The following is a 14,558-nucleotide window of genomic DNA, read 5'->3' on the forward strand; positions in this document are numbered from 1 at the left end:
CCGAGCCCTTGGGAGGTTTCATGCGGGACGTCAGCACTTGAAAATGGGGAGTGTCCAGGAGGAGCAGGTTGCTGCTTCTCTCTGTGCTGGATTCCAGAGTCTCGGACTTGGAGCGCGGTCCCAGGGAGGCAGCGTTGACCGTTCGGGGGGTGAGGTTGGTCATGGTGCGGCTCAGGACCCGTTTCTTACCAGTGGCCAGCGAGGACATGGAGAGAGACTTCTGCTTCTTCGAAACGACGCTCCCTTTCTTTTGGTCCACCTCCAGTCTTTTCACAGCATTGTCGCAGTACACCCGCAGCTCATCCCGCAAAGCATCCATCTCCTTTTTAAACTCACTCCTCAAGGCCTCTGTGTTGACCATCAACTCTTCCCTCAAGGCGGCCAGCTCAGCTTCCACAGTTTCATCATCCTTTCCTGGGGAATGGTCTGGAAACCCTGCACTGGTCTCTTCTGTCTCAGGACTGGCGACCTCTTCCATTGCCTTGTTTTTCTCCAGCTCCGCTCGAGTGATTCTTTGAACAACATTTAACATCCCCTGGCTCTGGAAGCCCAAGCCAGCCTGGGCTTTTACTTGGTGCCGTACTTGAGAAAACAGGGAATGAACCCGGACCTGCCTTGCACTCTGTGCAGATCCACAAGCCCTCTGGCTCTCTGCTGGTCCTGCATCTTCAGGACCTGTTTCAGTACTGGGGGCTTTCTTATCAGATCCCTCCGAGCTCTGGTGGTGTTCAGTCCCTGCTGAGTCCTCCTCATTGGGGTCCTCCACACTCACCATTGGTAGTTCATCAGTGATTACTTGAAGCAACCTCAGGTTATTTTCTTTTGTATTTCCTTTTGTCTCCTTGGCCATATCTAGTTTTAATCTCTGCCTCTTTCTGTACGAGTAATCTGATCTGTTAGTTAGAGATCAGTTGGCCATGTATGCTGCACAACTTGTCCCAAGAGGGCTTTCTTCCCACCCAATAACTAACAGCTTAGTGCCACTGTGCCTTTTTCATTTCATACCATAGGCTTTCATCACTCAGTGATGTGTTAAGCAAACAAAACTCCCCTGTATTCTAAAGAGGTGTACAGCATCTAGGGAATTATCTGTACCTGACTGGTAAATTATCACTCCTAATTGCAAAGTCAACACAATGCATTTCTTACATTTCAAACTAAGGACACAGTTTATCACCCATTATAATAAAAGCAAGTACAATACAAAACATAAAGGGGCCAGGCTTGGTTTTATCCAATACCTGAAGTCAATTACAAACATGTTGCTGTAATGAGCAGGCCAGACACAGTTTGTTGGTTTGTTTGCTTGTCTGTAACCTTGTAAGATATCCGAGGCTCAGCAGTTGACCTAGCTCATGACCTGTGGAGTCCCTGAATCTTTTCGGTTTAATTCATTTCTGTTGTTCACAGGATAGGGACCGCAAAGCATTGGGGTCACCACGGTGCTGTATAGATTCAGCCAGAACTTTATAAAATAAATGTTACACGTCACATCCACTGTTTTGTTTTTACTTTATTGAAGACTGACCCAGTGCTTGTAATCTTGGTTTAAAAGGTCTGGTTTGGACAAAATGGTAGTGAACTATAGTGCGAGTCTGAGCAAGATGTTTAGTGTTGTTTGTTATGGTAAAATGATATCAGAGTTCTTAAGCACAGTGAAATAAAGGTAATGGTAAAGCAGGGGCGTGTAAAACATGATCAAACCATATAAAGCACTAAAGCACAGCTAATTGCAAAGTATGAATTAACCTTGATTCTTAACCTTTGATGTGTTTAACTTTATGTTTTTTGGGGGGGGTTTTGTTAAGCTAATTACTTTTTGTAAAACTAATGACAGCTTTCAGTCCTTGCATGTTTTTAATTGGATCTCTTGATACTTAATCAGAGCAAAAATTCTCAAGGCAATAGAGATCACAACAGCTTTCACCAGGATCTGAGGACTTGACGTCACGTTATGTTGCACACTTAAAGAGCCAGTAACAATTTAAAGTGAAGGCTTAAAGGGTACAGAAGGACCTTTTATTTTATGTACCTGCATGGACCTCTCAGAACTACATTTCCCATCACCCCCCTGCTCACTGGTAAATCCATGTGTGCGTTCACGAGAGGCAGACTTTGCTAAGTCTGCGCAGATTCTGCAAAGATTCTGAAAATTCATTGGCCACTTGCTCCAATTCTGTGCAGAATGACGAAAGTCTGCGTGTCGTGAACGCACCCCATCTGTTACATGTGAGCAGGAGGATGATGGGAAATGTAGTTCTGAGCGGTTCATGCAGGTACATTGGAAGCTTGCATTCCCTGCCTCAAGATGGCTTCCCATGTACCTGCATGGGCCTCTCAGAACTACATTTCCCATCATCCCCCTGCTCACATATGTAACAGATGGATTTACCAGTGAGCAGGGGGATGAAGGGAAATGTAATTCTGAGAGGTCTGAGAGATGATGGGAAATGTAGTTCTGAGAGGTTCATGCAGGTACATGGGAAGCCAACTTGAGGCAGGGAATGTAATTTCAAAGTCAAAATGTAGAAAAATTAAAATACACACACCTTACGTAAACAGTTGTAGTAACACATGGGAACATGTAACACAATAAAATAAAAAGGTCCTTATGTACCCTTTGACGCATCACACTGAGACTTGCTGCAAACACCCACTTGTCCTTTGTAATGGGAAAACCCACCACTAGAATGAAAATACAGATTTAAAAAACAGATCTGTTGGGCAGCTAACATGTTAACAGGAAGTACTGAGTGGCATTCACAAAGCGTGGAGTTAAGCGCGTCCTACTTAGCTCAACAACATTTCAACTGCTTTACAAATAACTCAAACACCATACCCTTGATGTTAAACAAATGTGTTAAATAAGATCTATGTATATCAGGTAGCCAAGTCTGATTTCAGCACTAGAGGTATATAAACATTTCCTTGTGTGTGTTTTGTATTATACATGACAGTTACAAAATGAAAACGCATCTGTAAACCCAATGCATTCCAAGTTAGCAAGACTTGTGCATGTCTTATAACTTCCAACTGCAATAACATCTGGAGACGTGGTAATTAGGAAGTGAACTTATGGAGCTCCCAAAACCCTTCTCCTTCTGACCTGTAATTACCTCGCCCCACTACCCCCTCTCAGGTGCTCATTACTTTATGACTTCACCCAAACCCCCCACCCTCCACAAGCACAGCCTGAGTAATGCTGCAAAGCCACCTTGCTGCCTGTGTTTCTTCATCAGAATGGAAGAGGAGCTATACAGCTGTGCCAATTTATTTTCTATTTTTGGTGGAACCTGCCTTCTAGTAATAAATAGCTATCATGTCATTTGTAAAGATATTACTTTCGTGTGCAATATTACTTTGGGGGTACAGAGTGCTTTTCTAATCAGGTTTGCTTTGAAAAAGCAGGTTGCAGGCCTAGGCTGTACAAAACCAAACCTGTAGCTTAAAAATAAACCTTATGCAAGTCCTTATACAGTCCGTGATAACTTCTACTAAACTTGTGATAAATCACTATTCTTGTGCAGCAGAAGCATGGGTGTGAGCGGGCGTGGGTGAATGAGGCAGCACCAGATCCTGAACGGTTGGTGACAGCCCCACTCCCTAAGCTGTAGGTGTACTGAATGCAGTTGTGTAACACACAGTGATTTGCTAGATGTAAACAGTCAGCCTGTACACCAAGGACACCCACACTAGAGGGCCCTGCTGGTGCCATAGCATCAAACACTCTGAGTAATGCTACTCTCTGTAGGGCTTCACTGCTGCTAAGAGAGAGAGCCTTGTGTCTATGCTTCTGTAGGGAAAGGGTTGCATTAGACAGCAGGTGGGGTGCACCTTGGAAATTGCCACAGCTGTTATATACAGCGCTAAACTTCACAGTTTTAGGGTCTCCTTCTAAGAAATCGGAGTAACTTTATTGGAAATTTCAGAGTGATATAATACAGTGCATACTTATTAACCTGTGGTGGGGACTTGTAACAGGTACAGTTGGCTGACTAGGAGTAATACCTGTTAAAAATATAGATATTTATATATTACAATACAAATTAATCACAGTCTGTCAGCCTTAACTGTTGCAAATCTGAACACATGCACTTACTGTACGTTATTCAACACTCAAGGTAGTTTCAATCAATCAGAGCAATAACAGCCCTTCCTTTATTACACTCCAATGGAACTAAGTCCTTTCATGTAAGCATTTATAATGCAATTATAATGTCATTGGACAATTGAGCCTTACACAATAAAATCACCCAAATGCAAACCAGCGAATCAAAAGAACATAAAATCCTTCCCTGTGGAAACAAAGTGCTGGTGGAAGATCATCTCTCTTTTGCTATAATTAATGATTGTGTGCGTTGTTGTTGTTTTAAAAAGGAGCAGAGTGCAGAACACAGAATGCAGCAGAAGCATGTGACGACTGATGTTACGCAGAATAAAACGCTCTCAGACTGTCTGTATAACGCTGCTATCACGTACATGTAGCGTGTGAGTCGAAGGCCAGCACTTAGTGACTGGAAAACAAATTACCCATTTAAACAGTTGGGTTTTTACTGGAGCAATCTAGGTAAAGTACCTTGCTCAAGGGTACAACAGCAGTGTCCCTCACCGGGGATTGAACCCACGACCCTCTGGTCAGGAGTCCAGAGCCCTAACCACTACTCCTGCCCTACAGGATATCCCGAGAGTATTATTTTTTTTTATTTATTAGCAGACGCCCTTATCCAGAACAACTTACAATTGTTACAAGACATCACATTATTTTTACATACAATTCCCCATTTATACAGTTCGGTTTTTACTGGAGCAATCTAGATAAAGTACCATGCTCAAGGGTACAACAGCAGTGTCCCCCACTGGGGATTGAACCCACAACCCTCTGGTCAAGAGTCCAGAGCCCTAACCACTACTCCACAGTTAGCTGTCTTACTCTTCCTCACTCTTCCTTCCAGCCCCCCTCCCCCGTGCTAGTAATTGATCTTGATGTTCATTATGTGTAGTTTTAAGCGCTGTCCCCGGGGGACTCCGAGGTAATCAGCCTCCCCAGGTGTGGGTATTATTTTTTTCCAGGGCGGTAATCTGGAACTTGCCTGCTCTTAAAGGTCACTGAGAGTTTCACACACTCTTCTGACCTGCATTCCTCTGAGGGCAGCTGGCACGCACACCCTGCAATGTTTTGACGTTGGGATGCAGAAATGCGTTAACCCTGCCTGTCCACATCAACTCACACTGTCACTGTGCAAGATTAACAATTCTTGTTATTTTCACTTGAGCTGCCGCTTGTGTTGGCACCGCTTCTGTGTTTACCGTCAACACCAGAAAGCGTTTACTATGAGGAACCGGGGCTCGCTCTCGTCGCCCTCAATTTTGTTGAATCAATTGAGCTCCGATGCCTTAACAATAATAATCACTTCCGTTCCAGTGTTTGTTCTAGTGAAAGATGACGCATTTAGGAACGAAGTGAAATTCTTAGCGCTGAAACCTGTTACCAGAAAGGGGTTCTCCATTATCTGTGGGCTAAATAAGAACGCCTATTGCTTTACTGCAAGTATTCCTGACGTTTTCTTGTTGCCTGATAAGTGTGGCTTGATCTGGGTTGTCCTCAACTTTGCACCTGAACGAGACACTCTGGAGCTGAGCCACTTGGGACATATCCACCTAATAGAAATTAAATCTAGATTGGCTAGTACACTGCTCTGTGATTCTCTTGTTAATTGTTCAGTTAGTAGGTGTATTGAGGTTAAGCTGCTATGTTTTTACAAAAATAAATATTTTTGTTTTTGATTTACTGGACTGTGGTTATTTTGAAAACAGTGCGGTCTTAAAATACGATTGTAGACATCTATAGAACTTTAGCCCCATCACCTGGTAAAGAGCGGTAATGCAACTGTTGTGAAATGTATTTCAAGTCGGCACAATTTTAAAAACGTATGCGTATGCTACTCCAAGGAGGGATTACAGAGTATATTATTATCTCAAAAAGATAACATAACGTGGCTAGCAGGCGAATGGGGATGTGAGCAGTTTGATGAGTTCTGGATAATTGGCCCACACCCTAAAATAACAAGGAAGCATTGCAACACTTTAATGCAACTGCTGCCAGGAACCTTCGTCGCCAGCAAAATGAATTGTAAGTTGACAATCCGGTTTATAGACTCCTAGTGTGTACAAAGATCTTTTAAGAGTGGAAACACCGCTGTGCTTTCGTTGTTACCCCATTTAATTGCGATGGATTCGTCTGAAATGTGTCATGTCTGTTTTAGAATGTGGAAGTATTTTATTTGATCTAGTCTGGAACAGGGGTTCTGTTTGTCTGCATTACCGAATCAAGCCTGTATTGGTTTGACTGGTCGTGTCTGCCAGTAGATGTCAGTATAGAGTGTGCCTATAGAATTCCACATTCTAGTAGCACCTGCAGTTTGATGCGCTGCGTGGTCCCCAGCCTATGCCCAGACTCCGCCCTGTTACACTAGCAAGCACTAGTTAGAATCTTTAAAATTATATTTCCGTTTTGCTCAACCGTTGCAGTTATTTATATACATCTGTATTGTAATTGATTGTTCCTTTTTTAAATGTGCAATGATTGTAATTAAACATTGTGATGAAGTGTTCTTAGTGTTTGTCACACAAGCTTTGAAGGCTTTCAGGGCAGGGTATTTTTCATTCTAGTTTCAGCAGATCTGGAAGGGGTCACTTCTCTCCTTAAAGAGACGAGTGAGACATGACATGAAACTCAATATATTCTACAGTGTGGATTTCAATTGAGGATTCATTTACGATTTCCTTCTTTTTACTAGACAATGGCCTGCCTTAAAAATTGGCTCAAAAACTGAAAATTCAAAACGGTGTCTCTAGTTATACCACAGTACAGATCAGCCTGAAGCTCAGGATGAGTCCCCTTTAACAGATGTACAGGACAGAATGCTCCTACTTCCATTTAAATATTCCATCAACCACAATAGAACTCTACCCACTTCCCTTTCTCTCTCTTAACCCTTGCAAAGGTTTACCGCAGTATTTTTGCAGTTTTACCATGCTTGTCTCCTTTGTATACAATGCATTTACCCTGGTTTACTGTGTTTATGAATGTCCTTTACCAGACCTTGCTATTCTTGACAATGCTTACCTATGCTTTACTGTGCTTTATTCCACCGTGCTATGTGGTTACTATAGTAAATGCGTGTGATATGATGGTTTGCGGGTGAAATACAGGACACAGAATGGTGAGTGAAATGCTCCAGTGTGCAGATTGAATAACAAATACATGGTTTAAACAAACAAAATACTTTTGTAAATCAAACGGATACAAAGCAAGTCCCGTGCTGTTTCCACTCCAACACGCGTAGCGATTGTTATGATTTTAATTATATTTCTCTCCCGTTCTGTCTCCCTGGACACACCGACCTCATGTGCCTGAAACACACTCTTTTATGCAGCTGTGCCGAGTCTCGATTGCTAATCAATCATTATATTGAATCTCGGCACTGTCTGCACGTGAGCTAATTGTGCACTCCCCCGTACCACATACAAATACCCACTTTAATCTGCATGTGAAGTGGTTGTGCAATCCCTGTGCCTAAATACAAATATACATTTTAAATCACCTGTTCTGCATAACCCACACTCCATGCACCACCACACACATACATATAAACAAGAAATACGCACAGGGGCAACTTGTATAAACAAATTACACCAATACAGACATGAAGCCGCGTTAGCAGACACTACCCCCTGAACAATAACTTAGTGATATAACTGTATGCACAGTGGAGTCGTCTTCTTTGGATAACCTGCACTGGAAGCTTCCATTTCCAATACCTCCCTATGGCAGGGTGCCCCATCCCTGTGCGTATTTGGGGTTTTATGTTTTATGTGGTGTGTTGTTGTTCGTGTGTATGTATTGGTGCATGGGGTAGAATGTGGGCTGTGTATCATGAGTGATTTCCTATATATATGTGTGTGTGTCTAGGCACAGGGATTGCACAATCACTTCACATACATATACAATGTGTGGGTGTGTGGGAATGGGGATTGCACAAATGAGTTCACATGCCTGGGTTCAAGTGAATGATTCATTAGCAATTGAATCCCAGACATCTGTATATACAGAGGCATGAATCACTCACTCGGGGTTGGGTGTTCAGTGCGGACAGAACGGGAGAGAAAGTTAAAAAACAAATCATTACAATTGCTATTCGTGCTGGTTTTACAGTTTTATTGTTTTATTTAGTATTTCTGCAGTGTTTGATTTGTCTGTTTAGTTTGGCCAGCGTGCCGTTTGTTTAGTGTTTGAAGTGTTTGTTTTGTTTAAACATTTTGATTTACAATCAACCAGCGCAACAGCGCATTCACTTCCCATTCTGTGTCCATTACTTCCTGGCCTGACATCAAACCTCTCCTAATTTACCATGCTGAATCTGAACAGTAGTTAGTTTCCCATGCTTTCCTACACCTCTTTGTGATTCCCTGTGCTTCCCTTTCTGCTGTGCTGCTTTGTGACGCTGCTATTTTTATTACCATAGCAAACCACATTGTGTCCTCATTTTGCTTTGCACAGTTCCATCGCTGGTTTTGCTCTTCTCGCTGTCTTTACTCACTGAGGTTGAAGGCTGAAAGTATTGGAAATCTAATTTCTGCATCTTCTTCCAATGAGTTCAGACACATGATAATAGATTATTCTTAATTAATAAGTTTATCCAATGATCTAATTTAGCAATATTCGATCATTTCTGCGTTGAGAAAGACTTCTAGTCGTTTGTCACGGAATTGTATGTGATTCTTTTTTTAGATTAATGCATACACAGCATCAGCATGAGGTGCCTTATAGTTCTGAGTGAAATATTTGATAATCACATTCCTTATCAGATCTACTTCAAACCAAGTCTTATCGTTTTACCGTATCCTGAACTGACTGACGACTTGAAACTTTCTTTTGGAATTCCCCTGAATTTGCTGAACTTCAAAAACAATACATATATATTGTTAGTAACTCCATACATAGTTGTTTAGTTACACTTGCATATCAGGTTACGCGATCAATGTTAGGGGGAGTTGGTTGCATCGATTAGTCACTGGTATGACTGGCATGTGAAGGTACAATAGCTACACTTTGTGGTATTTCTTCTATTCCTTGATCTCTGTATTAAGTTTGAAGCACACATGTTTTGAGTTGTGTGGTTTGTACTTTGCTGTTCTTGTTTTCCAGGACCCCCTTGGAAATGAGTCCTGTGTTCTCTGTGTCAGACACCACCTCCATTCTCTACGCCTGTAGAGGCATCACCTCAGCCTGTTCAGACTCCTCTGGAGTATGTCCGTGCTTCTGCACAAATCCAGTGATATCTGATACCTTTAAACTCTGCTCATCCGGCCTTCTTTATACTATTGTGACAGACCGGGCAGAGCCAGTGTCACCCATGGAAGGTTGTTGGTTAATTTCGCACAATGACCACATTGATTCTATCATTGTCATTTTCAATTATAATTAATAAAGTATAATTAAGACGACGATGACTCATTATTTAATTTAAACAGCATGACATTTATTGATTCCAAGTCTCAAAGCACACCTGCAGAAGAAGAGATTAACACTAGACCTGTTAAAATAATCACTGCGTTCAAAACAGTAGTTAGATAAGCGGCCGTATCACCTTACTATCGGGAGTCGCTTCGGGCACACCTCAGCACGATGTTCAGGGAGCTAGCGTGCTGTGCTAAAATGACCTCCTTTATCTACATTCTGCGTCCCCTTTCACTTTAAATATCAAACCCCCTTTCATAACACAGAGCATTCACACTTACCACCAGCTGTTCCGTTTTTCTAGATGTTGCAAAGTTTGCTTGCACCATGCTCTGAATTTAACAGCTGAGCTCAAATGCACCAGCACTGACCTTAGAGCAACGATGACCTGAGGTCACGCACCAGCATCAACCTTTACACACGGTTTCTTTGGAACCAGGAGCAATCAAGTAGAATTCTACAGGCTCGGATTAATCCCATTCCAGAGCTGGTGTCTCTCATTTCCTGGTGCACTGAATATAATAGAGGCCTTTGTAAGAGACCGGGCCATGTCCCAGCTTTGGATGGCAGCTACCTAACTGTACCAGCATTCAAAAACTTGCCAAAAAACAGGACAAATTATTTTGGGATGTACAGCTGTAAAGTCAAATGAAACCTGCTGAATAATGTTGCGTTAACATATTGTAGTTTTCTGCGTACTTAACGAAAAACTGACAAAAATTGAAAAGTGACATTTCGAAATCTAATGTGAAATACTGTACTACTGTTATGGCTTCCAGTAGACTTTTGCAATAGTGTCTTTGATTACATGATGTTAAATAAAAGATCTAAATTATGTTCATATAGTTTTATTTTTTAATTATGTCTCAATCCTAAGATTCTAGGTGACACAAAACGTTTGCCCGAAGCTGGAGAACAGATTTCTAGCATGAATGATATTAACAGGACAAAGACGGAATAAAAAGGCGCCATCTACACTAAACAGTGCAAATACTTCTGCCAATAAACAGTAAAACAGAAACATTGCGACATCCTGTCTTTGTAATACTGAAACTAGAGAGACAGAAATGGACAGAGCGTCCAGTTCAGAGCTGAAACAGGCCTGTTTGTCTAAGCTCTGGGGTACAAGCTGGTGTGTGTGAGGGAAAGAAATGTTAATCTGTCAGCAATAGTACAAACCTTTTATACAATGTCGTTGTAGCAGGAATGTGTGATTTCTTGTGGCACACAGCCTGCCCCAGCAATCTCAGTCCATCCGTTTGGGCCCCGATAGTGATCTAAATATTCAATTCTATTTTACTCTATGTATTATTATTATTATTATTTGTTTATTTTAGTAGACGCCTTTATCAAAGGCAACTTACAGAGACTAGGGTGTGTGAACTATGCATCAGCTGCAGAGTCACTTACAATTACGTCTCACCGAAAAACGGAGCACAAGGAGGTTAAGTGACTTGCTCAGGGTCACACAATAAGTCAGTGGCTGAGGTGGGATTTGAACCGGGGACCTCCTGGTTACAAGCCCTTTTCTTTAACCACTGGACCACAAAGCCTCCTATGTAGTATATTGATAGAGACAGCCATAAAGAGGAGGCAAGGGAACTGGACAATAACGTGTCTCCCAGCAAGACCCTTATTGCCTCGGACACCAGTTATCCTTTATGATTTTGCTTCTTGTATTCGAACTGGATTGCAGAAGGCTGCTGTTTAATACATGCCTTCATCTTATGTTGTTATGACAGGTTTTAACACTTCTGCTGGTTTGGTTTAGTGCTTTATTAGGATGTGTGGGTTGAAACAAACCTGTCAGAGCTGGTCCAGACAGGCTTCAATGCACAACTGTAAAAGAATAAAAATGACATCTCAGAGGAAAACATTAAGAGCAGGGCTGTCCATAAAGAAGTTTCTCTAGAGATCTCTATTCGGCCCCATGGGTGCATTACACTTCTGTTTTAATCAGTGATCAGGATGCGATGACTGACAGAGAAAACAATCCAGTCTAACCGATCTGCTGCCAGAACCCTAATTCTTTGCTGATGAGGTTCTCGTGGGCACTCATGTTTGGGCAATTGCTCGTAATAGATGTTAAGCTGCAAGAACACAAAGCCACTTTGTGGCTTGGAAATTGGTTTCAGGAGACTAGGTTTCAGGACACTGCATGGCACACCAGGGGAGACTTGGGGTTTGATACAGCAAAGGTTCCTCAGACTAGTCTCCTGAACCCTATTCGGCGCCTTGCTTCACAGCAGTTTGCGAAGATGATTATCAGCAATGTGCTCCTCAGAGGAATGTTTAGTGATATTTCGTTTGTTCACGGGAATAAACTAAAGCTGCTTTTCCCCATAACTAATGATCTGCATCCCGTGGGACCACAAAACCAAGTCAACACATTTAATTTTCCTGGGAGATAAGCCGGAAGAGAAATCGGTTTGTTAGTGCAAAAGTTGTTTACAGCACATGGTGGACTAGGGCCAGCAATCCTTTCAATTATGTCTGTTTTCTTTGGCTGCTGACCAATACAAACAGTTGATTAACAACATATCTCGTTTTTGAAATAATGAACTTGCACTTGGTTTACCCTGGTCAGAAGTGGTACAGTAGTTAAGACAGTTTAGCTCTTTAAGGTACAAGGGATATGTGTCCCCCAATTAAAATGATGCTAACTTTCTTATGTTTGCAATGAGGTGCTCAAAGCAGGGTTTAAAATGTATTGATACGGGTTGAATCTGGTCATCCAAACTGTCAGTTTCCTTGTGATACTTGAGTCGCTCTCCAAAGTATTTTAAGAAGAAACCGTTTGAACAACCGCTCAATTCCTTGTGTACCTGAAGGGGTTAAACTATTAATGCTTTTTCCAGAGCTGTGTGTATTGTTTTTTTATATTTAATGATTAATATATGACTGTATGTTTCTTGATTGTTTAGGCTATCCCAAACATGATCTTGATAATGTGTTGGTCTGTTGTGCAATTGGTTTAACCAGGTATATTATCTATCTAAATTTCAGGTGATGCCAACAGAGTTATTTTTGAAATATATCATTTTCTTCATGTCAGTTCTTGACTGGCGTCAGCAGTAGGGTGTCTTATCTGACCCCTGACAGAAAGGGTAATCTGAATAAAGGTGGGATGGTAGTTTATCTGTAGAGGCAAGCTTTGGAAACATTCGGTAATATCACTGTGTAGGATAAAATAAAACAAAAAACAAGCCCAAAGAAAAAGAAAAGAAAAGAAATCTAAACATGCCTTTACACTGTACAATCCTTACCACTTGGCCCTCCATTAAGCAAAGTGGTGGTTCTGGCAGGGAACTCACTTTAACCCTTAGCTCAAATCACATAAACATCAAGCATATTTTAGGTGCTTCCAAAACCAGATCAAATCTTCAGTCGAATAGCTAGCATCTTATTTGTCCTTTTTGATAAAAAAAAAATACATCCAATGATCAGCAAGGAAAGGATTTATAACTTCACGCAATCCATTACGCCCCTGCTGTGTGCCAGAGTGCGCCTCCTCCTCCTGCACAGCACCTTGGTCTAACGGGGGAGGGCAGCTATCCTGGGCAGGGGCTGAATGTAGTGTCAAATATAAAAAAAGTGTAAAATGTAAAAGTGTTGTCTAGGCTATGTTTTAAAAAATAATTTATCACATGGGTTTCCTGACTCAACTATATTCAGCTTTCATCTGACAACCTCTAAATAGCTGATTTAGAGGTTCAAGGTTGGTTTCAGGGCTAGTCTCTTAAGTGGATACCATCAGTCATAAGCTTACAATGTTATAATGTTACGAAATAATGATTCACTGCCATTCCTTCCAGCCTCAAGTACAGTCCTTGGAATCAGCAAGAAGTCATTATTTTGGTAAATATAAATACTGTGCAATATAGTTTGCTTAACTTAAAGCTCACCAGTAATCAAGAACTGGACATTTTCTGCCAAATAACTTTAAAGTGAAGAGTACAATTGTTGTTTTCTTTCTTACTGTGCAAAACTAAAGGATTGACAATGCTTACCAAAATAGGATTGCTAACACAATAACGGGTCTGTGACTGCCGTCTGTATACTGGTACGACCAGTGCTGGCTCAGAGTCCAGTGGTGCGGACATGGACACACTACAACAACGTCCCTTTGTCAGCATCACTGACGCAGTGCCTTATATGTGATGCCCTTGCTTGAAATAGTCTGTGGTCATTTTTCTGGGTCTTGCATTAAATGCAATTGTTTAAAAAATATTAAGACCTTAGTCTCCCGAGTGGCGCATCCGGTAAAGACGCCTAAAGTGCAGGAAGCGCCCTATCGCCTGGAGGTCGCCAGTTTGAGTCCAGGCTATTCCACTGCCGATGGACAGGAGTTCCCAGGGGGCGGCGCACAATTGGCCTACAATTGGAGAGGGCTTAGGTCGAGTCACCGCGGGGGTGGCAGCGGTGAAATAATAATTGTGCTTTCAAAATGAGAATGAGTAATTGGCGACTCCAAATTAATAATAATAATATTTTGGATAGGAAGCGTACTCTATTAAAAGCAGGAGCTCAGCTCAGAGTTCCATTTCCCCTTTTTGAAAAATGGATTCCGGAGTCATTGTTTAAGAACACCTGGACTGTCCCTGTTTGCCAGTTCATTTATAGGCCTTGTTTTTACATAAAAGCTGTGGTTTAAACTCAGCTTAAACAGCTCAGTCAGGAAAAGAACGACACTTATTAAAGCTTAGACAGCAAATTATACGTTATACATATTTCGAATGGATTAAGGTAAGATAATAAATATGGCTTCTGAGTTTTGCTGCTTTACCCCGACTTCTCTCCTCTCCTTTAAAAGACCATTCAGTTGTTTCATAGAAAAACCCTGTCAATTAAATGAATGTTACTATTAACACCTTTCTTGGTTGTGATTGAGATACACGAAAGACTTAACATGCATCAATTGAATTTTTAAAGGAGAGTCGGAAAGTCGTCGGAAAACGACAATCAGAAGCCCTGGATATAAAGTCCAGCTGATCATGATTGACAGATGTTCTGGTAACGGGGGCGCCCAGGTTACGGT

This window comes from Acipenser ruthenus, chromosome 21 (assembly GCF_902713425.1).
Source record: "Acipenser ruthenus chromosome 21, fAciRut3.2 maternal haplotype, whole genome shotgun sequence".
NCBI classification, from domain to species: domain Eukaryota; kingdom Metazoa; phylum Chordata; class Actinopteri; order Acipenseriformes; family Acipenseridae; genus Acipenser; species Acipenser ruthenus.